Source organism: Larus michahellis, chromosome 3 (genome assembly GCF_964199755.1).
Source record: "Larus michahellis chromosome 3, bLarMic1.1, whole genome shotgun sequence".
Classification (NCBI taxonomy): Eukaryota; Metazoa; Chordata; class Aves; order Charadriiformes; family Laridae; genus Larus; species Larus michahellis.
In genome coordinates, this window is record NC_133898.1 from 4,554,677 (window position 1) to 4,579,912 (window position 25,236).

Consider the following 25,236-nt stretch of genomic DNA (forward strand, 5'->3'; position numbering starts at 1 on the left):
CCTGGGGGCTGCAGGCTTTCCTGCTGCCTTCAGCCTCAAAACCACCCTTTCCCACTTGGCGCCGTGCCAGGCACAAAAATGGCCATATGTCTGGAAATTGGTGCCACGCCCAAAGAGCCAGCAGGGAAAACTATGCCTTGTTCTAAAGCTCTTTGGGAACCGCTTGTGTAGCCCCACAGACCTGGGGGCTGCAGGCTTTCCTGCTGCCTTCAGCCTCAAAACCACCCTTTCCCACTTGGCGCCGCGCCAGGCACAAAAATGGCCACATCCCTTGAGATTGGTCCCACGCCCAAAGAGCCAGCAGGGAAAACTATGCCTTGTTCTAAAGCCCTTTGGGAACCGCTTGCGTAGCCCCACACACCTGGGGGCTGCAGGCTTTCCTGCTGCCTTCAGCCTCAAAACCACCCTTTCCCACTTGGCGCCGCGCCAGGCACAAAAATGGCCATATGTCTGGAGATGGGTCCCACGCCCAAAGAGCCAGCAGGGAAAATTATGCCTTGTTCTAAAACTCTTTGGGAACCGCTTGCGTAGCCCCACACACCTGGGGGCTGCAGGCTTTCCTGCTGCCTTCAGCCTCAAAACCACCCTTTCCCACTTGGCGCCGTGCCAGGCACAACAATGGCCATATGTCTGGAGATTGGTGCCACGCCCAAAGAGCCAGCAGGGAAAACTATGCCTTGTTCTAAAGCTCTTTGGGAACCACTTGCGTAGCCCCACACACCTGGGGGCTGCAGGCTTTCCTGCTGCCTTCAGCCTCAACACCACCCTTTCGCACCTGGCGTCAAGCCAGGCACAAAAGTGGCCATATGTCTGGAGACTGCTCCAACGCCCAAAGAGCCAGCAGGGAAAACTATGCCTTGTTCTAAAGCTCTTTGGGAACCGCTTGCGTAGCCCCACACACCTGGGGGCTGCAGGCTTTCCTGCTGCCTTCAGCCTCAACACCACCCTTTCCCAGCTGTCGCCACGCCAGGCACAAAAATGGCCATATGTCTGGAGATTGGTCCCACGCCCAAAGAGCCAGCAGGGAAAACTATGCCTTGTTCTAAAGCTCTTTGGGAACCGCTTGCGTAGCCCCACACACCTGGGGGCTGCAGGCTTTCCTGCTGCCTTCAGCCTCAAAACCACCCTTTCCCACTTGGCGCCGTGCCAGGCACAACAATGGCCATATGTCTGGAGATTGGTCCCATGCCCAAAGAGCCAGCAGGGAAAACTATGCCTTGTTCTAAAGCTCTTTGGGAACCGCTTGCGTAGCCCCACACACCTGGGGGCTGCAGCCTTTCCTGCTGCCTTCAGCCTCAACACCACCCTTTCCCACTTGGCGCCGCGCCAGGCACAACAATGGCCACATGTCTGGAGATTGGTCCCACACCCAAAGAGCCAGCAGAGAAAACTATGCCTTGTTCTAAAGCTCTTTGGGAACCGCTTGCGTAGCCCCACACACCTGGGGGCTGCAGGCTTTCCTGCTGCCTTCAGCCTCAAAACCACCCTTTCCCACTTGGCGCCGCGCCAGGCACAAAAATGGCCATATGTCTGGAGATTGGTGCCACGCCCAAAGAGCCAGCAGGGAAAATTATGCCTTGTTCTAAAACTCTTTGGGAACCGCTTGCGTAGCCCCACACACCTGGGGGCTGCAGGCTTTCCTGCTGCCTTCAGCTTCAAAACCACCCTTTCCCACTTGGCGCCGCGCCAGGCACAACAATGGCCATATGTCTGGAGATTGGTGCCACGCCCAAAGAGCCAGCAGGGAAAACTATGCCTTGTTCTGAAGCTCTTTGGGAACCGCTTGCGTAGCCCCACACACCTGGGGGCTGCAGGCTTTCCTGCTGCCTTCAGCCTCAAAACCACCCTTTCCCACTTGGCGCCGCGCCAGGCACCACAATGGCCATATGTCTGGAGATTGGTGCCACGCCCAAAGAGCCAGCAGGGAAAACTATGCCTTGTTCTAAAGCTCTTTGGGAACCGCTTGTGTAGCCCCACACACCTGGGGGCTGCAGGCTTTCCTGCTGCCTTCAGCCTCAAAACCACCCTTTCCCACTTGGCGTTGCGCCAGGCACAACAATGGCCATATGTCTGGAGATTGGTGCCACGCCCAAAGAGCCAGCAGGGAAAACTATGCCTTGTTCTAAAGCTCTTTGGGAAGCCCTTGCGTAGCCCCACAGACCTGGGGGCTGCAGGCTTTCCTGCTGCCTTCAGCCTCAAAACCACCCTTTCCCACTTGGCGCCGCGCCAGGCACAACAATGGCCATATGTCTGGAGATTGGTCCCATGCCCAAAGAGCCAGCAGGGAAAACTATGCCTTGTTCTAAAGCTCTTTGGGAACCGCTTGTGTAGCCCCACAGACCTGGGGGCTGCAGGCTTTCCTGCTGCCTTCAGCCTCAAAACCACCCTTTCCCACTTGGCGCCGCGCCAGGCACAAAAATGGCCACATCCCTGGAGATGGGTCCCACGCCCAAAGAGCCAGCAGGGAAAATTATGCCTTGTTCTAAAACTCTTTGGGAACCGCTTGCGTAGCCCCACACACCTGGGGGCTGCAGGCTTTCCTGCTGCCTTCAGCCTCAAAACCACCCTTTCCCACTTGGCGCCGCGCCAGGCACAAAAATGGCCATATGTCTGGAGATTGGTCCCACGCCCAAAGAGCCAGCAGGGAAAACTATGCCTTGTTCTAAAGCTCTTTGGGAACCGCTTGCGTAGCCCTACACACCTGGGGGCTGCAGCCTTTCCTGCTGCCTTCAGCCTCAAAACCACCCTTTCCCACTTGGCGCCGCGCCAGGCACAAAAATGGCCATATGTCTGGAGATTGGTGCCACTCCCAAAGAGCCAGCAGGGAAAACTATGCCTTGTTCTAAAGCTCTTTGGGAACCGCTTGCGTAGCCCCACACACCTGAGGGCTGCAGGCTTTCCTGCTGCCTTCAGACTCAAAACCACCCTTTCCCACTTGGCACCGTGCCAGGCACAAAAATGGCCATATGTCTGGAGATTGGTCCCAAGCCCAAATAGCCAGCAGGGAAAACTATGCCTTGTTCTAAAGCTCTTTGGGAACCGCTTGTGTAGCCCCACACACCTAGGGGCTGCAGGCTTTCCTGCTGCCTTCAGCCTCAAAACCACCCTTTCCCACTTGGCGCCGCGCCAGGCACAAAAATGGCCACATCCCTGGAGATTGGTCCCACGCCCAAAGAGCCAGCAGGGAAAACTATGCCTTGTTCTAAAGCCCTTTGGGAACCGCTTGCGTAGCCCCACACACCTGGGGGCTGCAGGCTTTCCTGCTGCCTTCAGCCTCAAAACCACCCTTTCCCACTTGGCGCCGCGCCAGGCACAAAAATGGCCATATGTCTGGAGATTGGTCCCACGCCCAAAGAGCCAGCAGGGAAAATTATGCCTTGTTCTAAAGCTCTTTGGGAACCGCTTGCGTAGCCCCACAGACCTGGGGGCTGCAGGCTTTCCTGCTGCCTTCAGACTCAAAACCACCCTTTCCCACTTGGCGCCGCGCCAGGCACAAAAATGGCCATATGTCTGGAGATTGGTCCCATGCCCAAAGAGCCAGCAGGGAAAACTATGCCTTGTTCTAAAGCTCTTTGGGAACCGCTTGTGTAGCCCCACACACCTAGGGGCTGCAGGCTTTCCTGCTGCCTTCAGCCTCAAAACCACCCTTTCCCACTTGGTGCCGCGCCAGGCACAAAAATGGCCATATGTCTGGAGATTGGTCCCACGCCCAAAGAGCCAGCAGGGAAAACTATGCCTTGTTCTAAAGCCCTTTGGGAACCGCTTCTGTAGCCCCACACACCTGGGGGCTGCAGGCTTTCCTGCTGCCTTCAGCCTCAAAACCACCCTTTCCCACTTGGCGCCGCGCCAGGCACAAAAATGGCCATATGTCTGGAGATTGGTCCCACGCCCAAAGAGCCAGCAGGGAAAATTATGCCTTGTTTTGAAGCTCTTTGGGAACCGCTTGCGTAGCCCCACACACCTGGGGGCTGCAGGCTTTCCTGCTGCCTTCAGCCTCAAAACCACCCTTTCCCACTTGGCGCCGTGCCAGGCACAACAATGGCCATATGTCTGGAGATTGGTGCCACGCCCAAAGAGCCAGCAGGGAAAACTATGCCTTGTTCTAAAGCTCTTTGGGAACCGCTTGCGTAGCCCCACACACCTGGGGGCTGCAGGCTTTCCTGCTGCCTTCAGCCTCAAAACCACCCTTTCCCACTTGGCGCCGCGCCAGGCACAAAAATGGCCACATCCCTGGAGATTGGTCCCACGCCCAAAGAGCCAGCAGGGAAAACTATGCCTTGTTCTGAAGCTCTTTGGGAACCGCTTGTGTAGCCCCACAGACCTGGGGGCTGCAGGCTTTCCTGCTGCCTTCAGCCTCAAAACCACCCTTTCCCACTTGGCGCCGCGCCAGGCACAAAAATGGCCACATCCCTGGAGACTGGTCCCACGCCCAAAGAGCCAGCAGGGAAAATTATGCCTTGTTCTAAAACTCTTTGGGAACCGCTTGCGTAGCCCCACACACCTGGGGGCTGCAGGCTTTCCTGCTGCCTTCAGCCTCAAAACCACCCTTTCCCACTTGGCGCCGCGCCAGGCACAACAATGGCCATATGTCTGGAGATTGGTGCCACGCCCAAAGAGCCAGCAGGGAAAACTATGCCTTGTTCTGAAGCTCTTTGGGAACCGCTTGCGTAGCCCCACAGACCTGGGGGCTGCAGGCTTTCCTGCTGCCTTCAGCCTCAACACCACCCTTTCGCACCTGGCGTCAAGCCAGGCACAAAAGTGGCCATATGTCTGGAGACTGCTCCAACGCCCAAAGAGCCAGCAGGGAAAACTATGCCTTGTTCTAAAGCTCTTTGGGAACCGCTTGCGTAGCCCCACACACCTGGGGGCTGCAGGCTTTCCTGCTGCCTTCAGCCTCAAAACCACCCTTTCCCACTTGGCGCCGCGCCAGGCACAACAATGGCCATATGTCTGGAGATTGGTGCCACGCCCAAAGAGCCAGCAGGGAAAACTATGCCTTGTTCTAAAGCTCTTTGGGAACCGCTTGTGTAGCCCCACACACCTGGGGGCTGCAGGCTTTCCTGCTGCCTTCAGACTCAAAACCACCCTTTCCCACTTGGCGTTGCGCCAGGCACAACAATGGCCATATGTCTGGAGATTGGTGCCACGCCCAAAGAGCCAGCAGGGAAAACTATGCCTTGTTCTAAAGCTCTTTGGGAAGCCCTTGCGTAGCCCCACACACCTGGGGGCTGCAGGCTTTCCTGCTGCCTTCAGCCTCAAAACCACCCTTTCCCACTTGGCGCCGCGCCAGGCACAACAATGGCCATATGTCTGGAGATTGGTCCCATGCCCAAAGAGCCAGCAGGGAAAACTATGCCTTGTTCTAAAGCTCTTTGGGAACCGCTTGTGTAGCCCCACACACCTGGGGGCTGCAGGCTTTCCTGCTGCCTTCAGCCTCAAAACCACCCTTTCCCACTTGGCGCCGCACCAGGCACAAAAATGGCCACATCCCTGGAGATGGGTCCCACGCCCAAAGAGCCAGCAGGGAAAATTATGGCTTGTTCTAAAACTCTTTGGGAACCGCTTGCGTAGCCCCACACACCTGGGGGCTGCAGGCTTTCCTGCTGCCTTCAGCCTCAAAACCACCCTTTCCCACTTGGCGCCGCGCCAGGCACAAAAATGGCCATATGTCTGGAGATTGGTGCCACGCCCAAAGAGCCAGCAGGGAAAACTATGCCTTGATCTAAAGCTCTTTGGGAACCGCTTGCGTAGCCCTACACACCTGGGGGCTGCAGCCTTTCCTGCTGCCTTCAGCCTCAAAACCACCCTTTCCCACTTGGCGCCGTGCCAGGCACAAAAATGGCCATATGTCTGGAGATTGGTGCCACTCCCAAAGAGCCAGCAGGGAAAACTATGCCTTGTTCTGAAGCTCTTTGGGAACCGCTTGCGTAGCCCCACAGACCTGGGGGCTGCAGGCTTTCCTGCTGCCTTCAGACTCAAAACCACCCTTTCCCACTTGGCACCGTGCCAGGCACAAAAATGGCCATATGTCTGGAGATTGGTCCCATGCCCAAAGAGCCAGCAGGGAAAACTATGCCTTGTTCTAAAGCTCTTTGGGAACCGCTTGTGTAGCCCCACACACCTAGGGGCTGCAGGCTTTCCTGCTGCCTTCAGCCTCAAAACCACCCTTTCCCACTTGGCGCCGCGCCAGGCACAACAATGGCCACATCCCTGAAGATTGGTCCCACGCCCAAAGAGCCAGCAGGGAAAACTATGCCTTGTTCTAAAGCCCTTTGGGAACCGCTTGCGTAGCCCCACACACCTGGGGGCTGCAGGCTTTCCTGCTGCCTTCAGCCTCAAAACCACCCTTTCCCACTTGGCGCCGCGCCAGGCACAAAAATGGCCATATGTCTGGAGATTGGTCCCACGCCCAAAGAGCCAGCAGGGAAAATTATGCCTTGTTCTAAAGCCCTTTGGGAACCGCTTGCGTAGCCCCACAGACCTGGGGGCTGCAGGCTTTCCTGCTGCCTTCAGACTCAAAACCACCCTTTCCCACTTGGCACCGTGCCAGGCACAAAAATGGCCATATGTCTGGAGATTGGTCCCATGCCCAAAGAGCCAGCAGGGAAAACTATGCCTTGTTCTAAAGCTCTTTGGGAACCGCTTGTGTAGCCCCACACACCTAGGGGCTGCAGGCTTTCCTGCTGCCTTCAGCCTCAAAACCACCCTTTCCCACTTGGCGCCGCGCCAGGCACAACAATGGCCATATGTCTGGAGATTGGTCCCACGCCCAAAGAGCCAGCAGGGAAAACTATGCCTTGTTCTAAAGCCCTTTGGGAACCGCTTGTGTAGCCCCACACACCTGGGGGCTGCAGGCTTTCCTGCTGCCTTCAGCCTCAAAACCACCCTTTCCCACTTGGCGCCGCGCCAGGCACAAAAATGGCCATATGTCTGGAGATGGGTCCCACGCCCAAAGAGCCAGCAGGGAAAATTATGCCTTGTTCTAAAACTCTTTGGGAACCGCTTGCGTAGCCCCACACACCTGGGGGCTGCAGGCTTTCCTGCTGCCTTCAGCCTCAAAACCACCCTTTCCCACTTGGCGCCGTGCCAGACACAACAATGGCCATATGTCTTGAGATTGGTGCCACGCCCAAAGAGCCAGCAGGGAAAACTATGCCTTGTTCTAAAGCTCTTTGGGAACCGCTTGCGTAGCCCCACACACCTGGGGGCTGCAGGCTTTCCTGCTGCCTTCAGCCTCAAAACCACCCTTTCCCACTTGGCGCCGCGCCAGGCACAAAAATGGCCACATCCCTGGAGATTGGTCCCACGCCCAAAGAGCCAGCAGGGAAAACTATGCCTTGTTCTAAAGCTCTTTGGGAACCGCTTGTGTAGCCCCACACACCTGGGGGCTGCAGGCTTTCCTGCTGCCTTCAGCCTCAAAACCACCCTTTCCCACTTGGCGCCGCGCCAGGCACAAAAATGGCCATATGTCTGGAGATTGGTCCCACGCCCAAAGAGCCAGCAGGGAAAATTATGCCTTGTTCTAAAACTCTTTGGGAACCGCTTGCGTAGCCCCACACACCTGGGGGCTGCAGGCTTTCCTGCTGCCTTCAGCCTCAAAACCACCCTTTCCCACTTGGCGCCGCGCCAGGCACAACAATGGCCATATGTCTGGAGATTGGTGCCACGCCCAAAGAGCCAGCAGGGAAAACTATGCCTTGTTCTGAAGCTCTTTGGGAACCGCTTGCGTAGCCCCACAGACCTGGGGGCTGCAGGCTTTCCTGCTGCCTTCAGCCTCAACACCACCCTTTCGCACCTGGCGTCAAGCCAGGCACAAAAGTGGCCATATGTCTGGAGACTGCTCCAACGCCCAAAGAGCCAGCAGGGAAAACTATGCCTTGTTCTAAAGCTCTTTGGGAAGCCCTTGCGTAGCCCCACACACCTGGGGGCTGCAGGCTTCCCTGCTGCCTTCAGCCTCAAAACCACCCTTTCCCACTTGGCGCCGCGCCAGGCACAAAAATGGCCATATGTCTGGAGATTGGTGCCACGCCCAAAGAGCCAGCAGGGAAAACTATGCCTTGTTCTAAAGCTCTTTGGGAACCGCTTGCGTAGCCCCACAGATCTGGGGGCTGCAGCCTTTCCTGCTGCCTTCAGCCTCAAAACCACCCTTTCCTACTTGGCGCCGCGCCAGGCACAAAAATGGCCATATGTCTGGAGATGGGGCCCACGCCCAAAGAGCCAGCAGGGAAAATTATGCCTTGTTCCAAAACTCTTTGGGAACCGCTTGCGTAGCCCCACAGACCTGGGGGCTGCAGGCTTTCCTGCTGCCTTCAGCCTCAAAACCACCCTTTCCCACTTGGCGCCGCGCCAGGCACAACAATGGCCATATGTCTGGAGATTGGTGCCACGCCCAAAGAGCCAGCAGGGAAAACTATGCCCTGTTTTGAAGCTCTTTGGGAACCGCTTGCGTAGCCCCACACACCTGGGGGCTGCAGGCTTTCCTGCTGCCTTCAGCCTCAAAACCACCCTTTCCCACTTGGCACCGCGCCAGGCACAAAAATGGCCATATGTCTGGAGATTGGTCCCACGCCCAAAGAGCCAGAAGGGAAAACTATGCCTTGTTCTAAAACTCTTTGGGAACCGCTTGCGTAGCCCCACACACCTGGGGGCTGCAGGCTTTCCTGCTGCCTTCAGCCTCAAAACCACCCTTTCCCACTTGGCGCCGCGCCAGGCACAAAAATGGCCATATGTCTGGAGATTGGTGCCACGCCCAAAGAGCCAGCAGGGAAAACTATGCCTTGTTCTGAAGCTCTTTGGGAAGCCCTTGCGTAGCCCCACACACCTGGGGGCTGCAGGCTTTCCTGCTGCCTTCAGCCTCAAAACCACCCTTTCCAACTTGGCGCCGCGCCAGGCACAAAAATGGCCATATGTCTGGAGATTGGTGCCACGCCCAAAGAGCCAGCAGGGAAAACTATGCCTTGTTCTGAAGCTCTTTGGGAACCGCTTGCGTAGCCCCACAGACCTGGGGGCTGCAGGCTTTCCTCCTGCCTTCAGCCTCAAAACCACCCTTTCCCACTTGGCGCCGCGCCAGGCACAAAAATGGCCATATGTCTGGAGATTGGTCCCATGCCCAAAGAGCCAGCAGGGAAAACTATGCCTTGTTCTAAAGCTCTTTGGGAACCGCTTGTGTAGCCCCACACACCTGGGGGCTGCAGGCTTTCCTGCTGCCTTCAGCCTCAAAACCACCCTTTCCCACTTGGCGCCGCGCCAGGCACGAAAATGGCCACATCCCTGGAGATTGGTCCCACGCCCAAAGAGCCAGAAGGGAAAACTATGCCTTGTTCTAAAGCTCTTTGGGAACCGCTTGTGTAGCCCCACAGACCTGGGGGCTGCAGGCTTTCCTGCTGCCTTCAGCCTCAAAACCACCCTTTCCCACTTGGCGCCGCGCCAGGCACAAAAATGGCCATATGTCTGGAGATTGGTCCCACGCCCAAAGAGCCAGCAGGGAAAATTATGCCTTGTTCTAAAACTCTTTGGGAACCGCTTGCGTAGCCCCACACACCTGGGGGCTGCAGGCTTTCCTGCTGCCTTCAGCCTCAAAACCACCCTTTCCCACTTGGCGCCGCGCCAGGCACAACAATGGCCATATGTCTGGAGATTGGTGCCACGCCCAAAGAGCCAGCAGGGAAAACTATGCCTTGTTCTGAAGCTCTTTGGGAACCGCTTGCGTAGCCCCACACACCTGGGGGCTGCAGGCTTTCCTGCTGCCTTCAGCCTCAACACCACCCTTTCGCACCTGGCGTCAAGCCAGGCACAAAAGTGGCCATATGTCTGGAGACTGCTCCAACGCCCAAAGAGCCAGCAGGGAAAACTATGCCTTGTTCTAAAGCTCTTTGGGAACCGCTTGCGTAGCCCCACACACCTGGGGGCTGCAGGCTTTCCTGCTGCCTTCAGCCTCAACACCACCCTTTCCCAGCTGTCGCCACGCCAGGCACAAAAATGGCCATATGTCTGGAGATTGGTCCCACGCCCAAAGAGCCAGCAGGGAAAACTATGCCTTGTTCTAAAGCCCTTTGGGAACCGCTTGCGTAGCCCCACACACCTGAGGGCTGCAGGCTTTCCTGCTGCCTTCAGCCTCAAAACCACCCTTTCCCACTTGGCGCCGCGCCAGGCACAACAATGGCCATATGTCTGGAGATTGGTGCCACGCCCAAAGAGCCAGCAGGGAAAACTATGCCTTGTTCTGAAGCTCTTTGGGAAGCCCTTGCGTAGCCCCACACACCTGGGGGCTGCAGGCTTCCCTGCTGCCTTCAGCCTCAAAACCACCCTTTCCCACTTGGCGCCGCGCCAGGCACAACAATGGCCATATGTCTGGAGATTGGTGCCACGCCCAAAGAGCCAGCAGGGAAAACTATGCCTTGTTCTAAAGCTCTTTGGGAACCGCTTGCGTAGCCCCACAGATCTGGGGGCTGCAGGCTTTCCTGCTGCCTTCAGCCTCAAAACCACCCTTTCCTACTTGGCGCCGCGCCAGGCACAAAAATGGCCATATGTCTGGAGATGGGGCCCACGCCCAAAGAGCCAGCAGGGAAAATTATGCCTTGTTCCAAAACTCTTTGGGAACCGCTTGCGTAGCCCCACAGACCTGGGGGCTGCAGGCTTTCCTGCTGCCTTCAGCCTCAAAACCACCCTTTCCCACTTGGCGCCGCGCCAGGCACAACAATGGCCATATGTCTGGAGATTGGTGCCACGCCCAAAGAGCCAGCAGGGAAAACTATGCCTTGTTTTGAAGCTCTTTGGGAACCGCTTGCGTAGCCCCACACACCTGGGGGCTGCAGGCTTTCCTGCTGCCTTCAGCCTCAAAACCACCCTTTCCCACTTGGCACCGCGCCAGGCACAAAAATGGCCATATGTCTGGAGATTGGTCCCACGCCCAAAGAGCCAGAAGGGAAAACTATGCCTCGTTCTAAAACTCTTTGGGAACCGCTTGCGTAGCCCCACACACCTGGGGGCTGCAGGCTTTCCTGCTGCCTTCAGCCTCAAAACCACCCTTTCCCACTTGGCGCCGCGCCAGGCACAAAAATGGCCATATGTCTGGAGATTGGTGCCACGCCCAAAGAGCCAGCAGGGAAAACTATGCCTTGTTCTGAAGCTCTTTGGGAAGCCCTTGCGTAGCCCCACACACCTGGGGGCTGCAGGCTTTCCTGCTGCCTTCAGCCTCAAAACCACCCTTTCCCACTTGGCGCCGCGCCAGGCACAACAATGGCCACATGTCTGGAGATTCGTCCCACGCCCAAAGAGCCAGCAGGGAAAACTATGCCTTGTTCTAAAGCCCTTTGGGAACCGCTTGCGTAGCCCCACACACCTGGGGGCTGCAGGCTTTCCTGCTGCCTTCAGCCTCAAAACCACCCTTTCCCACTTGGCGCCGCGCCAGGCACAAAAATGGCCATATGTCTGGAGATGGGGCCCACGCCCAAAGAGCCAGCAGGGAAAATTATGCCTTGTTCTAAAACTCTTTGGGAACCGCTTGCGTAGCCCCACACACCTGGGGGCTGCAGGCTTTCCTGCTGCCTTCAGCCTCAAAACCACCCTTTCCCACTTGGCGCCGCGCCAGGCACAACAATGGCCATATGTCTGGAGATTGGTGCCACGCCCAAAGAGCCAGCAGGGAAAACTATGCCTTGTTCTGAAGCTCTTTGGGAAGCCCTTGCATAGCCCCACACACCTGGGGGCTGCAGGCTTTCCTGCTGCCTTCAGCCTCAAAACCACCCTTTCCCACTTGGCGCCGCGCCAGGCACAACAATGGCCATATGTCTGGAGATTGGTGCCACGCCCAAAGAGCCAGCAGGGAAAACTATGCCTTGTTTTAAAGCTCTTTGGGAACCGCTTGCGTAGCCCCACACACCTGGGGGCTGCAGCCTTTCCTGCTGCCTTCAGCCTCAAAACCACCCTTTCCCACTTGGCGCCGCGCCAGGCACAACAATGGCCATATGTCTGGAGATTGGTGCCACGCCCAAAGAGCCAGCAGGGAAAACTATGCCTTGTTCTGAAGCTCTTTGGGAACCGCTTGCGTAGCCCCACAGACCTGGGGGCTGCAGGCTTTCCTCCTGCCTTCAGCCTCAAAACCACCCTTTCCCACTTGGCGCCGCGCCAGGCACAAAAATGGCCATATGTCTGGAGATTGGTCCCATGCCCAAAGAGCCAGCAGGGAAAACTATGCCTTGTTCTAAAGCTCTTTGGGAACCGCTTGCGTAGCCCCACACACCTGGGGGCTGCAGGCTTTCCTGCTGCCTTCAGCCTCAAAACCACCCTTTCCCACTTGGCGCCGCGCCAGGCACAAAAATGGCCACATCCCTGGAGATTGGTCCCACGCCCAAAGAGCCAGCAGGGAAAACTATGCCTTGTTCTAAAGCTCTTTGGGAACCACTTGCGTAGCCCCACAGACCTGGGGGCTGCAGGCTTTCCTGCTGCCTTCAGCCTCAAAACCACCCTTTCCCACTTGGCGCCGCGCCAGGCACAACAATGGCCATATGTTTGGAGATGGGGCCCACGCCCAAAGATCCAGCAGGGAAAACTATGCCTTGTTCTGAAGCTCTTTGGGAACCGCTTGCGTAGCCCCACAGACCTGGGGGCTGCAGGCTTTCCTGCTGCCTTCAGCCTCAAAACCACCCTTTCCCACTTGGCGCCGCGCCAGGCACAACAATGGCCATATGTCTGGAGATTGGTGCCATGCCCAAAGAGCCAGCAGGGAAAACTATGCCTTGTTCTAAAGCTCTTTGGGAACCGCTTGCGTAGCCCCACACACCTGGGGGCTGCAGGCTTTCCTGCTGCCTTCAGCCTCAAAACCACCCTTTCCCACTTGGCGCCGCGCCAGGCACAACAATGGCCATATGTCTGGAGATTGGTGCCACGCCCAAAGAGCCAGCAGGGAAAACTATGCCTTGTTCTGAAGCTCTTTGGGAACCGCTTGCGTAGCCCCACACACCTGGGGGCTGCAGCCTTTCCTGCTGCCTTCAGCCTCAAAACCACCCTTTCCCACTTGGCGCCGCGCCAGGCACAAAAATGGCCATATGTCTGGAGATTGGTCCCATGCCCAAAGAGCCAGCAGGGAAAACTATGCCTTGTTCTAAAGCTCTTTGGGAACCGCTTGTGTAGCCCCACACACCTGGGGGCTGCAGGCTTTCCTGCTGCCTTCAGCCTCAAAACCACCCTTTCCCACTTGGCGCCGCGCCAGGCACAACAATGGCCATATGTCTGGAGATTGGTGCCACGCCCAAAGAGCCAGCAGGGAAAACTATGCCTTGTTCTGAAGCTCTTTGGGAACCGCTTGTGTAGCCCCACACACCTGGGGGCTTCAGGCTTTCCTGCTGCCTTCAGCCTCAAAACCACCCTTTCCCACTTGGCGCCGCGCCACGCACAACAATGGCCATATGTTTGGAGATGGGGCCCACGCCCAAAGAGCCAGCAGGGAAAATTATGCCTTGTTCTAAAACTCTTTGGGAACCGCTTGCGTAGCCCCACACACCTGGGGGCTGCAGGCTTTCCTGCTGCCTTCAGCCTCAAAACCACCCTTTCCCACTTGGCGCCGCGCCAGGCACCACAATGGCCATATGTCTGGAGATTGGTGCCACGCCCAAAGAGCCAGCAGGGAAAACTATGCCTTGTTCTGAAGATCTTTGGGAACCGATTGCGTAGCCCCACAGACCTGGGGGCTGCAGGCTTTCCTCCTGCCTTCAGCCTCAAAACCACCCTTTCCCACTTGGCGCCGCGCCAGGCACAAAAATGGCCATATGTCTGGAGATTGGTCCCATGCCCAAAGAGCCAGCAGGGAAAACTATGCCTTGTTCTAAAGCTCTTTGGGAACCGCTTGTGTAGCCCCACACACCTGGGGGCTGCAGGCTTTCCTGCTGCCTTCAGCCTCAAAACCACCCTTTCCCACTTGGCGCCGCGCCAGGCACGAAAATGGCCACATCCCTGGAGATTGGTCCCACGCCCAAAGAGCCAGAAGGGAAAACTATGCCTTGTTCTAAAGCTCTTTGGGAACCGCTTGTGTAGCCCCACAGACCTGGGGGCTGCAGGCTTTCCTGCTGCCTTCAGCCTCAAAACCACCCTTTCCCACTTGGCGCCGCGCCAGGCACAAAAATGGCCATATGTCTGGAGATTGGTCCCACGCCCAAAGAGCCAGCAGGGAAAATTATGCCTTGTTCTAAAACTCTTTGGGAACCGCTTGCGTAGCCCCACACACCTGGGGGCTGCAGGCTTTCCTGCTGCCTTCAGCCTCAAAACCACCCTTTCCCACTTGGCGCCGCGCCAGGCACAACAATGGCCATATGTCTGGAGATTGGTGCCACGCCCAAAGAGCCAGCAGGGAAAACTATGCCTTGTTCTGAAGCTCTTTGGGAACCGCTTGCGTAGCCCCACACACCTGGGGGCTGCAGGCTTTCCTGCTGCCTTCAGCCTCAACACCACCCTTTCGCACCTGGCGTCAAGCCAGGCACAAAAGTGGCCATATGTCTGGAGACTGCTCCAACGCCCAAAGAGCCAGCAGGGAAAACTATGCCTTGTTCTAAAGCTCTTTGGGAACCGCTTGCGTAGCCCCACACACCTGGGGGCTGCAGGCTTTCCTGCTGCCTTCAGCCTCAACACCACCCTTTCCCAGCTGTCGCCACGCCAGGCACAAAAATGGCCATATGTCTGGAGATTGGTCCCACGCCCAAAGAGCCAGCAGGGAAAACTATGCCTTGTTCTAAAGCCCTTTGGGAACCGCTTGCGTAGCCCCACACACCTGAGGGCTGCAGGCTTTCCTGCTGCCTTCAGCCTCAAAACCACCCTTTCCCACTTGGCGCCGCGCCAGGCACAACAATGGCCATATGTCTGGAGATTGGTGCCACGCCCAAAGAGCCAGCAGGGAAAACTATGCCTTGTTCTGAAGCTCTTTGGGAAGCCCTTGCGTAGCCCCACACACCTGGGGGCTGCAGGCTTCCCTGCTGCCTTCAGCCTCAAAACCACCCTTTCCCACTTGGCGCCGCGCCAGGCACAACAATGGCCATATGTCTGGAGATTGGTGCCACGCCCAAAGAGCCAGCAGGGAAAACTATGCCTTGTTCTAAAGCTCTTTGGGAACCGCTTGCGTAGCCCCACACACCTGGGGGCTGCAGGCTTTCCTGCTGCCTTCAGCCTCAAAACCACCCTTTCCTACTTGGCGCCGCGCCAGGCACAAAAATGGCCATATGTCTGGAGATGGGGCCCACGCCCAAAGAGCCAGCAGGGAAAATTATGCCTTGTTCCAAAACTCTTTGGGAACCGCTTGCGTAGCCCCACAGACCTGGGGGCTGCAGGCTTTCCTGCTGCCTTCAGCCTCAAAACCACCCTTTCCCACTTGGCGCCGCGCCAGGCACAACAATGGCCATATGTCTGGAGATTGGTGCCACGCCCAAAGAGCCAGCAGGGAAAACTATGCCTTGTTTTGAAGCTCTTTGGGAACCGCTTGCGTAGCCCCACACACCTGGGGGCTGCAGGCTTTCCTGCTGCCTTCAGCCTCAAAACCACCCTTTCCCACTTGGCACCGCGCCAGGCACAAAAATGGCCATATGTCTGGAGATTGGTCCCACGCCCAAAGAGCCAGAAGGGAAAACTATGCCTCGTTCTAAAACTCTTTGGGAACCGCTTGCGTAGCCCCACACACCTGGGGGCTGCAGGCTTTCCTGCTGCCTTCAGCCTCAAAACCACCCTTTCCCACTTGGCGCCGCGCCAGGCACAAAAATGGCCATATGTCTGGAGATTGGTGCCACGCCCAAAGAGCCAGCAGGGAAAACTATGCCTTGTTCTGAAGCTCTTTGGGAAGCCCTTGCGTAGCCCCACACACCTGGGGGCTGCAGGCTTTCCTGCTGCCTTCAGCCTCAAAACCACCCTTTCCCACTTGGCGCCGCGCCAGGCACAACAATGGCCACATGTCTGGAGATTGGTCCCACGCCCAAAGAGCCAGCAGGGAAAACTATGCCTTGTTCTAAAGCCCTTTGGGAACCGCTTGCGTAGCCCCACACACCTGGGGGCTGCAGGCTTTCCTGCTGCCTTCAGCCTCAAAACCACCCTTTCCCACTTGGCGCCGCGCCAGGCACAAAAATGGCCATATGTCTGGAGATGGGGCCCACGCCCAAAGAGCCAGCAGGGAAAATTATGCCTTGTTCTAAAACTCTTTGGGAACCGCTTGCGTAGCCCCACACACCTGGGGGCTGCAGGCTTTCCTGCTGCCTTCAGCCTCAAAACCACCCTTTCCCACTTGGCGCCGCGCCAGGCACAACAATGGCCATATGTCTGGAGATTGGTGCCACGCCCAAAGAGCCAGCAGGGAAAACTATGCCTTGTTCTGAAGCTCTTTGGGAAGCCCTTGCATAGCCCCACACACCTGGGGGCTGCAGGCTTTCCTGCTGCCTTCAGCCTCAAAACCACCCTTTCCCACTTGGCGCCGCGCCAGGCACAACAATGGCCATATGTCTGGAGATTGGTGCCACGCCCAAAGAGCCAGCAGGGAAAACTATGCCTTGTTTTAAAGCTCTTTGGGAACCGCTTGCGTAGCCCCACACACCTGGGGGCTGCAGCCTTTCCTGCTGCCTTCAGCCTCAAAACCACCCTTTCCCACTTGGCGCCGCGCCAGGCACAACAATGGCCATATGTCTGGAGATTGGTGCCACGCCCAAAGAGCCAGCAGGGAAAACTATGCCTTGTTCTGAAGCTCTTTGGGAACCGCTTGCGTAGCCCCACAGACCTGGGGGCTGCAGGCTTTCCTCCTGCCTTCAGCCTCAAAACCACCCTTTCCCACTTGGCGCCGCGCCAGGCACAAAAATGGCCATATGTCTGGAGATTGGTCCCATGCCCAAAGAGCCAGCAGGGAAAACTATGCCTTGTTCTAAAGCTCTTTGGGAACCGCTTGCGTAGCCCCACACACCTGGGGGCTGCAGGCTTTCCTGCTGCCTTCAGCCTCAAAACCACCCTTTCCCACTTGGCGCCGCGCCAGGCACAAAAATGGCCACATCCCTGGAGATTGGTCCCACGCCCAAAGAGCCAGCAGGGAAAACTATGCCTTGTTCTAAAGCTCTTTGGGAACCACTTGCGTAGCCCCACAGACCTGGGGGCTGCAGGCTTTCCTGCTGCCTTCAGCCTCAAAACCACCCTTTCCCACTTGGCGCCGCGCCAGGCACAACAATGGCCATATGTTTGGAGATGGGGCCCACGCCCAAAGATCCAGCAGGGAAAACTATGCCTTGTTCTGAAGCTCTTTGGGAACCGCTTGCGTAGCCCCACAGACCTGGGGGCTGCAGGCTTTCCTGCTGCCTTCAGCCTCAAAACCACCCTTTCCCACTTGGCGCCGCGCCAGGCACAAAAATGGCCACATCCCTGGAGATTGGTCCCACGCCCAAAGAGCCAGCAGGGAAAACTATGCCTTGTTCTAAAGCTCTTTGGGAACCACTTGCGTAGCCCCACAGACCTGGGGGCTGCAGGCTTTCCTGCTGCCTTCAGCCTCAAAACCACCCTTTCCCACTTGGCGCCGCGCCAGGCACAACAATGGCCATATGTTTGGAGATGGGGCCCACGCCCAAAGATCCAGCAGGGAAAACTATGCCTTGTTCTGAAGCTCTTTGGGAACCGCTTGCGTAGCCCCACAGACCTGGGGGCTGCAGGCTTTCCTGCTGCCTTCAGCCTCAAAACCACCCTTTCCCACTTGGCGCCGCGCCAGGCACAACAATGGCCATATGTCTGGAGATTGGTGCCATGCCCAAAGAGCCAGCAGGGAAAACTATGCCTTGTTCTAAAGCTCTTTGGGAACCGCTTGCGTAGCCCCACACACCTGGGGGCTGCAGGCTTTCCTGCTGCCTTCAGCCTCAAAACCACCCTTTCCCACTTGGCGCCGCGCCAGGCACAACAATGGCCATATGTCTGGAGATTGGTGCCACGCCCAAAGAGCCAGCAGGGAAAACTATGCCTTGTTCTGAAGCTCTTTGGGAACCGCTTGCGTAGCCCCACACACCTGGGGGCTTCAGGCTTTCCTGCTGCCTTCAGCCTCAAAACCACCCTTTCCCACTTGGCGCCGCGCCACGCACAACAATGGCCATATGTTTGGAGATGGGGCCCACGCCCAAAGAGCCAGCAGGGAAAATTATGCCTTGTTCTAAAACTCTTTGGGAACCGCTTGCGTAGCCCCACACACCTGGGGGCTGCAGGCTTTCCTGCTGCCTTCAGCCTCAAAACCACCCTTTCCCACTTGGCGCCGCGCCAGGCACCACAATGGCCATATGTCTGGAGATTGGTGCCACGCCCAAAGAGCCAGCAGGGAAAACTATGCCTTGTTCTGAAGATCTTTGGGAACCGCTTGCGTAGCCCCATACACCTGGGGGCTGCAGGCTTTCCTGCTGCCTTCAGCCTCAAAACCACCCTTTCCCACTTGGCGCCGCGCCAGGCACAACAATGGCCATATGTCTGGAGATTGGTGCCACGCCCAAAGAGCCAGAAGGGAAAACTATGCCTTGTTCTAAAGCTCTTTGGGAACCGCTTGCGTAGCCCCACACACCTGGGGGCTGCAGGCTTTCCTGCTGCCTTCAGCCTCAAAACCACCCTTTCCCACTTGGCGCCGCGCCAGGCACAACAATGGCCATATGTCTGGAGATTGGTGCCACGCCCAAAGAGCCAGCAGGGAAAACTATGCCTTGTTCTGAAGCTCTTTGGGAACCGCTTGCGTAGCCCCACACACCTGGGGGCTGCAGGCTTTCCTGCTGCCTTCAGCCTCAACACCACCCTTTCGCACATGGCGTCAAGCCAGGCACAAAAGTGGCCATATGTCTGGAGACTGCTCCAACGCCCAAAGAGCCAGCAGGGAAAACTATGCCTTGTTCTAAAGCTCTTTGGGAACCGCTTGCGTAGCCCCACACACCTGGGGGCTGCAGGCTTTCCTGCTGCCTTCAGCCTCAACACCACCCTTTCCCAGCTGTCGCCACGCCAGGCACAAAAATGGCCATATGTCTGGAGATTGGTCCCACGCCCAAAGAGCCAGCAGGGAAAACTATGCCTTGTTCTAAAGCCCTTTGGGAACCGCTTGCGTAGCCCCACACACCTGAGGGCTGCAGGCTTTCCTGCTGCCTTCAGCCTCAAAACCACCCTTTCCCACTTGGCGCTGCGCCAGGCACAACAATGGCCATATGTCTGGAGATTGGTGCCACGCCCAAAGAGCCAGCAGGGAAAACTATGCCTTGTTCTGAAGCTCTTTGGGAAGCCCTTGCGTAGCCCCACACACCTGGGGGCTGCAGGCTTTCCTGCTGCCTTCAGCCTCAAAACCACCCTTTCCCACTTGGCGCCGCGCCAGGCACAAAAATGGCCATATCTCTGGTGATTGGTGCCACGCCCAAAGAGCCAGCAGGGAAAACTATGCCTTGTTCTAAAGCTCTTTGGGAACCGCTTGCGTAGCCCCACAGATCTGGGGGCTGCAGGCTTTCCTGCTGCCTTCAGCCTCAAAACCACCCTTTCCCACTTGGTGCCGCGCCAGGCACAAAAATGGCCACATCCCTGGAGATTGGTCCCACGCCAAAAGAGCCAGCAGGGAAAATTATGCCTTGTTCTAAAACTCTTTGGGAACCGCTTGCGTAGCCCCACAGACCTGGGGGCTGCAGGCTTTCCTGCTGCCTTCAGCCTCAAAACCACCCTTTCCCACTTGGCGCCGCGCCAGGCACAACAATGGCCATATGTCTGGAGATTGGTGCCACGCCCAAAGAGCCAGCAGGGAAAACTATGCCTTGTTCTGAAGCTCTTTGGGAACCGCTTGCGTAGCCCCACACACCTGGGGGCTGCAGGCTTTCCTGCTGCCTTCAGCCTCAAAACCACCCTTTCCCACTTGGCGCCGCACCAGGCACAACAATGGCCACATCCCTGGAGATTGGTCCCACGCCCAAAGAGCCAGCAGGGAAAACTATGCCTTGTTCTAAAGCCCTTTGGGAACCGCTTGTGTAGCCCCACACACCTGGGGGCTGCAGGCTTTCCTGCTGCCTTCAGCCTCAAAACCACCCTTTCCCACTTGGCGCCGCGCCAGGCACAAAAATGGCCATATGTCTGGAGATGGGGCCCACGCCCAAAGAGCCAGCAGGGAAAATTATGCCTTGTTCTGAAGCTCTTTGGGAACCGCTTGCGTAGCCCCACACACCTGGGGGCTGCAGGCTTTCCTGCTGCCTTCAGCCTCAAAACCACCCTTTCCCACTTGGCGCCGCGCCAGGCACAACAATGGCCATATGTCTGGAGATTGGTGCCACGCCCAAAGAGCCAGCAGGGAAAACTATGCCTTGTTCTGAAGCTCTTTGGGAACCGCTTGCGTAGCCCCACACACCTGGGGGCTGCAGGCTTTCCTGCTGCCTTCAGCCTCAAAACCACCCTTTCCCACTTGGCGCCGCGCCAGGCACAACAATGGCCATATGTCTGGAGATTGGTGCCACGCCCAAAGAGCCATCAGGGAAAACTATGCCTTGTTCTAAAGCTCTTTGGGAACCGCTTGCGTAGCCCCACACACCTGGGGGCTGCAGCCTTTCCTGCTGCCTTCAGCCTCAAAACCACCCTTTCCCACTTGGCGCCGCGCCAGGCACAACAATGGCCATATGTCTGGAGATTGGTGCCACGCCCAAAGAGCCAGCAGGGAAAACTATGCCTTGTTCTGAAGATCTTTGGGAACCGCTTGCGTAGCCCCACACACCTGGGGGCTGCAGGCTTTCCTGCTGCCTTCAGCCTCAAAACCACCCTTTCCCACTTGGCGCCGCGCCAGGCACAACAATGGCCATATGTCTGGAGATTGGTGCCACGCCCAAAGAGCCAGAAGGGAAAACTATGCCTTGTTCTGAAGATCTTTGGGAACCGCTTGCGTAGCCCCACACACCTGGGGGCTGCAGGCTTTCCTGCTGCCTTCAGCCTCAAAACCACCCTTTCCCACTTGGCGCCGCGCCAGGCACAACAATGGCCATATGTCTGGAGATTGGTGCCACGCCCAAAGAGCCAGAAGGGAAAACTATGCCTTGTTCTAAAACTCTTTGGGAACCGCTTGCGTAGCCCCACACACCTGGGGGCTGCAGGCTTTCCTGCTGCCTTCAGCCTCAAAACCACCCTTTCCCACTTGGCGCCGCGCCAGGCACAACAATGGCCATATGTCTGGAGATTGGTGCCACGCCCAAAGAGCCAGCAGGGAAAACTATGCCTTGTTCTGAAGCTCTTTGGGAACCGCTTGCGTAGCCCCACAGACCTGGGGGCTGCAGGCTTTCCTGCTGCCTTCAGCCTCAACACCACCCTTTCGCACATGGCGTCAAGCCAGGCACAAAAGTGGCCATATGTCTGGAGACTGCTCCAACGCCCAAAGAGCCAGCAGGGAAAACTATGCCTTGTTCTAAAGCTCTTTGGGAACCGCTTGCGTAGCCCCACACACCTGGGGGCTGCAGGCTTTCCTGCTGCCTTCAGCCTCAACACCACCCTTTCCCAGCTGTCGCCACGCCAGGCACAAAAATGGCCATATGTCTGGAGATTGGTCCCACGCCCAAAGAGCCAGCAGGGAAAACTATGCCTTGTTCTAAAGCCCTTTGGGAACCGCTTGCGTAGCCCCACACACCTGAGGGCTGCAGGCTTTCCTGCTGCCTTCAGCCTCAAAACCACCCTTTCCCACTTGGCGCTGCGCCAGGCACAACAATGGCCATATGTCTGGAGATTGGTGCCACGCCCAAAGAGCCAGCAGGGAAAACTATGCCTTGTTCTGAAGCTCTTTGGGAAGCCCTTGCGTAGCCCCACACACCTGGGGGCTGCAGGCTTTCCTGCTGCCTTCAGCCTCAAAACCACCCTTTCCCACTTGGCGCCGCGCCAGGCACAAAAATGGCCACATCCCTGGAGATTGGTCCCACGCCCAAAGAGCCAGCAGGGAAAATTATGCCTTGTTCTAAAACTCTTTGGGAACCGCTTGCGTAGCCCCACAGACCTGGGGGCTGCAGGCTTTCCTGCTGCCTTCAGCCTCAAAACCACCCTTTCCCACTTGGCGCCGCGCCAGGCACAACAATGGCCATATGTCTGGAGATTGGTGCCACGCCCAAAGAGCCAGCAGGGAAAACTATGCCTTGTTCTGAAGCTCTTTGGGAACCGCTTGCGTAGCCCCACACACCTGGGGGCTGCAGGCTTTCCTGCTGCCTTCAGCCTCAAAACCACCCTTTCCCACTTGGCGCCGCACCAGGCACAACAATGGCCACATCCCTTGAGATTGGTCCCACGCCCAAAGAGCCAGCAGGGAAAACTATGCCTTGTTCTAAAGCCCTTTGGGAACCGCTTGTGTAGCCCCACACACCTGGGGGCTGCAGGCTTTCCTGCTGCCTTCAGCCTCAAAACCACCCTTTCCCACTTGGCGCCGCGCCAGGCACAAAAATGGCCATATGTCTGGAGATGGGGCCCACGCCCAAAGAGCCAGCAGGGAAAATTATGCCTTGTTCTGAAGCTCTTTGGGAACCGCTTGCGTAGCCCCACACACCTGGGGGCTGCAGGCTTTCCTGCTGCCTTCAGCCTCAAAACCACCCTTTCCCACTTGGCGCCGCGCCAGGCACAACAATGGCCATATGTCTGGAGATTGGTGCCACGCCCAAAGAGCCAGCAGGGAAAACTATGCCTTGTTCTGAAGCTCTTTGGGAACCGCTTGCGTAGCCCCACACACCTGGGGGCTGCAGGCTTTCCTGCTGCCTTCAGCCTCAAAACCACCCTTTCCCACTTGGCGCCGCGCCAGGCACAACAATGGCCATATGTCTGGAGATTGGTGCCACGCCCAAAGAGCCAGCAGGGAAAACTATGCCTTGTTCTAAAGCTCTTTGGGAACCGCTTGCGTAGCCCCACAGACCTGGGGGCTGCAGCCTTTCCTGCTGCCTTCAGCCTCAAAACCACCCTTTCCCACTTGGCGCCGCGCCAGGCACAACAATGGCCATATGTCTGGAGATTGGTGCCACGCCCAAAGAGCCAGCAGGGAAAACTATGCCTTGTTCTGAAGCTCTTTGGGAACCGCTTGCGTAGCCCCACAGACCTGGGGGCTGCAGGCTTTCCTCCTGCCTTCAGCCTCAAAACCACCCTTTCCCACTTGGCGCTGCGCCAGGCACAAAAATGGCCATATGTCTGGAGATTGGTCCCATGCCCAAAGAGTCAGCAGGGAAAACTATGCCTTGTTCTAAAGCTCTTTGGGAACCGCTTGCGTAGCCCCACACACCTGGGGGCTGCAGGCTTTCCTGCTGCCTTCAGCCTCAAAACCACCCTTTCCCACTTGGCGCCGCGCCAGGCACAAAAATGGCCACATCCCTGGAGATTGGTCCCACGCCCAAAGAGCCAGCAGGGAAAACTATGCCTTGTTCTAAAGCCCTTTGGGAACCGCTTGCGTAGCCCCACAGACCTGGGGGCTGCAGGCTTTCCTGCTGCCTTCAGCCTCAAAACCACCCTTTCCCACTTGGCGCCGCGCCAGGCACAACAATGGCCATATGTTTGGAGATGGGGCCCACGCCCAAAGAGCCAGCAGGGAAAACTATGCCTTGTTCTGAAGCTCTTTGGGAACCGCTTGCGTAGCCCCACACACCTGGGGGCTGCAGGCTTTCCTGCTGCCTTCAGCCTCAAAACCACCCTTTCCCACTTGGCGCCGCGCCAGGCACAACAATGGCCATATGTCTGGAGATTGGTGCCACGCCCAAAGAGCCAGCAGGGAAAACTATGCCTTGTTCTAAAGCTCTTTGGGAACCGCTTGCGTAGCCCCACACACCTGGGGGCTGCAGCCTTTCCTGCTGCCTTCAGCCTCAAAACCACCCTTTCCCACTTGGCGCCGCGCCAGGCACAACAATGGCCATATGTCTGGAGATTGGTGCCACGCCCAAAGAGCCAGCAGGGAAAACTATGCCTTGTTCTGAAGCTCTTTGGGAACCGCTTGCGTAGCCCCACACACCTGGGGGCTGCAGGCTTTCCTGCTGCCTTCAGCCTCAAAACCACCCTTTCCCACTTGGCGCCGCGCCACGCACAACAATGGCCATATGTTTGGAGATGGGGCCCACGCCCAAAGAGCCAGCAGGGAAAATTATGCCTTGTTCTAAAACTCTTTGGGAACCGCTTGCGTAGCCCCACAGACCTGGGGGCTGCAGGCTTTCCTGCTGCCTTCAGCCTCAAAACCACTCTTTCCCACTTGGCGCCGCGCCAGGCACCACAATGGCCATATGTCTGGAGATTGGTGCCACGCCCAAAGAGCCAGCAGGGAAAACTATGCCTTGTTCTGAAGATCTTTGGGAACCGCTTGCGTAGCCCCACACACCTGGGGGCTGCAGGCTTTCCTGCTGCCTTCAGCCTCAAAACCACCCTTTCCCACTTGGCGCCGCGCCAGGCACAACAATGGCCATATGTCTGGAGATTGGTGCCACGCCCAAAGAGCCAGAAGGGAAAACTATGCCTTGTTCTAAAGCTCTTTGGGAACCGCTTGCGTAGCCCCACACACCTGGGGGCTGCAGGCTTTCCTGCTGCCTTCAGCCTCAAAACCACCCTTTCCCACTTGGCGCCGCACCAGGCACAACAATGGCCATATGTCTGGAGATTGGTGCCACGCCCAAAGAGCCAGCAGGAAAAAATATGCCTTGTTCTAAAGCTCTTTGGGAAGCCCTTGCGTAGCCCCACAGACCTGGGGGCTGCAGGCTTTCCTGCTGCTTTCAGCCTCAAAACCACCCTTTCCCACTTGGCGCCGTGCCAGGCACAAAAATGGCCATATGTCTGGAGATTGGTCCCATGCCCAAAGAGCCAGCAGGGAAAACTATGCCTTGTTCTAAAGCTCTTTGGGAACCGCTTGTGTAGCCCCACACACCTGGGGGCTGCAGGCTTTCCTGCTGCCTTCAGCCTCAAAACCAACCTTTCCCACTTGGCGCCGCGCCAGGCACAAAAATGGCCACATCCCTGGAGATTGGTCCCACGACCAAAGAGCCAGCAGGGAAAACTATGCCTTGTTCTAAAGCCCTTTGGGAACCGCTTGCGTAGCCCCACACACCTGGGGGCTGCAGGCTTTCCTGCTGCCTTCAGCCTCAAAACCACCCTTTCCCACTTGGCGCCGCGCCAGGCACAACAATGGCCATATGTCTGGAGATTGGTCCCACGCCCAAAGAGCCAGCAGGGAAAATTATGCCTTGTTCTAAAACTCTTTGGGAACCGCTTGCGTAGCCCCACACACCTGGGGGCTGCAGGCTTTCCTGCTGCCTTCAGCCT